This window comes from Mastomys coucha, unplaced genomic scaffold, assembly GCF_008632895.1.
Source record: "Mastomys coucha isolate ucsf_1 unplaced genomic scaffold, UCSF_Mcou_1 pScaffold21, whole genome shotgun sequence".
Taxonomy (NCBI): domain Eukaryota; kingdom Metazoa; phylum Chordata; class Mammalia; order Rodentia; family Muridae; genus Mastomys; species Mastomys coucha.
This window is the reverse complement of record NW_022196904.1, coordinates 21,906,567-21,909,130: the sequence shown is the minus strand read 5'-3', so window position 1 is coordinate 21,909,130 and position 2,564 is coordinate 21,906,567. Positions and strand designations below refer to the sequence as shown.

Sequence of the window (2,564 nt, the reverse complement as noted above, 5' to 3'; positions counted from 1 at the left end):
ACACACACACACGGACACAGACACACGGACACAGACACACGGACACACACAGAGATACACACACATACACACACACCCGAGCGAACACACCCGGCTCCGCAGCCCCTCGCATGGACATCCAACCCAACGGGACACAGAGCCTCAAGGCAGCCAGCCGCACGCGCGCACAGGCCCGCTGGGGGCCCCCGCACACCTGGGCGCGCAGCCCCCGCACACACCTGCACACAGCCCCTCGGACGGGCGCGCCACAGCCCCCCAGATCCGGCGCCCCGGAGTGTGTGGGACACACGCGCGCACACACGCACACATGCACACATGCACACGCACGGCCGACCGCGGCCCCGCACACGCCCGGATGGCCACACCGGCGGGGCGCCCGGCACACACAGGGCCGCGGGCCGGCGCACGCCGGGCCCCGCCGCAGCGCCGCGGACACACGGGCACGCTCGTCCCCGCGCCCCCGCCCGCCGCTTCCAAAGAGCCCCCAGGGCCGCCGCGGGCCGCGCTCACCCAGCCCGGGGGAGGGGGCCCGGGGCCCGGCCCCACCGCCGCCGCCGCCTCGCGCCGCGCCATGGTGGGGGGGAGGGTCGGGGGAGGGGGCGCGGTGCCGCGGGGCCGCCTCCCGCCCGCCTCCCGCCTCCCGCCCGCCCTCCCGCGCGCCGCCGCGCTCCGCCCTCCGCGTCGCCGCCGCAAGGGGGGAGGGGGGCGCGGGCCGGAGGTGGGGCGGCCACGCGCACTCCCAGGTCGCCGCAGACCCCCTCTCTGCTGCAGAGCGCCTGGGTCCAGCCCTCGCCCCGGCCCCACCCCTGTCCTCGAGACCACGCCCCAGCGGCTACTTGGACCCCTACACGCAACCCCGCTCTCTCCATCCCATCCTCAGCGTGCGGGTCTTTGAAGCCCCAGACCATGTTGGAGAGCCACCTGGAACCAGGAACTGCTCTACTCTCTTTCGTGACCTCAGACAGGGGTGGAGGCACACCCTGTCAGGAACCCTAGACCATACACTTCTAATTCCAGAAGTACCACCCCCAGATCATATCACAACATCCCAGGGGATCCAGACACCAACCTACCTCCCAGCCATCCTAAATCATACAGAAGGTTCAGATGGCCCACAGACCACACCCCGGAACCCAGGAAGGACTCAGACTATAAGTCAGTGTCCATAAAGAGCCTACCATAGCTTGATTCACTGGGGAACCCTAGGAGCCACGCGATGTTTCATAGCCATCCAGAGTAAAAACTGATCCAACCCCAACAACATCTTTCCTCCATCAAGGACTTTAAACCATTCCTTGCCCACCAGAAGCAATTGTATGCCATGGCTAATGTCTAAGGGACCCCAAACATCTCTTCTGCCTATGGAAACCCCTTAGACTCTCCTCGTTTCCCCAACTATACCTCAGGCCTTCCTCTAACACTCTTGGGAACCTTGGAATTTTCACTCTGTCCCTTTCAGAGCACCCCTTCCTTGGTTTACCTCTGCCACAGTTTGCTGTAGGTTCTTTCCCACCCCAAAGACCAGTCCTGCTGCTTTCAGCCCCCTGTAACCTCTTCCTCACTCTGACTCCTGTGGATCCCTTGTTTGGACCCTCAGTATCCAACTCAAGTATTCCAGAGCTGACCTCCTGCTCTTTTCTCAGAGTCCACTGGGTGTCTCGGGCCATGTTCCATCTCTTTCTGACCTACACACAGGACCCCCAAACCTCAAGGCCTCCCCTCAAAAATCTATCTATCTATCTATCTATCTATCTATCTATCTATCTATCTATACACACACACACACACACACACACACACACACACACACACACACACGTTTACTTTTCAGAGTTTTTAATAGTCAAACGCAGAGATCTGGTTCGGTTCAGCTCCTTCACTGCTAACCCTGGGGATAGGACCGGTTCAGCTCTCTGCCTTCTCCTTGTCTGTGGTGACCAGGGTGTAAAGGTACCTGCTGCAGTGAACCTTGAACTTCACATTATCCTTGTTCTTCTTGACCTTGACAGATTTGGCACCCTTCTGCAGGATTGTGAGCAGAAAGTCCCTTGATTTCCTCAATTTTCCAAGGCATGGCTCCAGGTGCTCCACTCTGGTGTCCGCACCTGCCCCCCCCCCAAAAAAAAACCTCACAGTGGCAAGAACTGAAAAAAATGGGAAAACGCTCAATATCTATCTTATTGTAGTCCCCAGATCTGTAGTGTCTCAAACACTTCCCATTTAGGGACCCTCCCCATATGGAGATCCTCACCCAGACCCCATAAATACTTCCTAGCCATACCTCCAGAACAGCTCACCAATGCAGATGACAATCGTCCAATTCAAACCAAGATGAGCACCAAGGGATGCTCCTAGTCTCCCCTCTCCAGACTCCACCTGCCCACGCACTCCCAACACCATCTCCACCTCACCTTTTAGTTAGAGCAAGGGAGTACAGGGTTGAGGAGACAGGAGATCTCTCAGCCTGTGAAGAGCTTGCTGCACAGCACAGGGGGATGGTGGCTCTCTCCAGTAACCCAGGCTCTGTGGAGGCTGAGACAAGTGGATCCCTAAAGCTTTTTGGC

At 59.3% G+C, this 2,564-nt stretch overlaps 1 protein-coding gene and 1 pseudogene across 3 annotated transcripts in view; both read right to left on the bottom strand.

The window, feature by feature from the left end:
• Lrfn1 (leucine rich repeat and fibronectin type III domain containing 1) overlaps window positions 1-623 on the bottom strand; it is a 16,396-nt gene extending 15,773 nt beyond the window's left edge. The window contains exon 1 of one of the 3 annotated variants that reach the window (XM_031385910.1): window positions 511-623. The gene's annotated coding sequence lies outside the window, so the exon portion shown is untranslated. Of the gene's footprint in view, window positions 1-90; window positions 192-218; window positions 424-510 lie in introns of those variants that run through there. The other 2 variants (XM_031385911.1, XM_031385913.1) reach the window with 2 other exon arrangements.
• Window positions 624-1,820: 1,197 nt separating this feature from the next.
• Window positions 1,821-2,564, bottom strand: LOC116100322 (annotated as a pseudogene).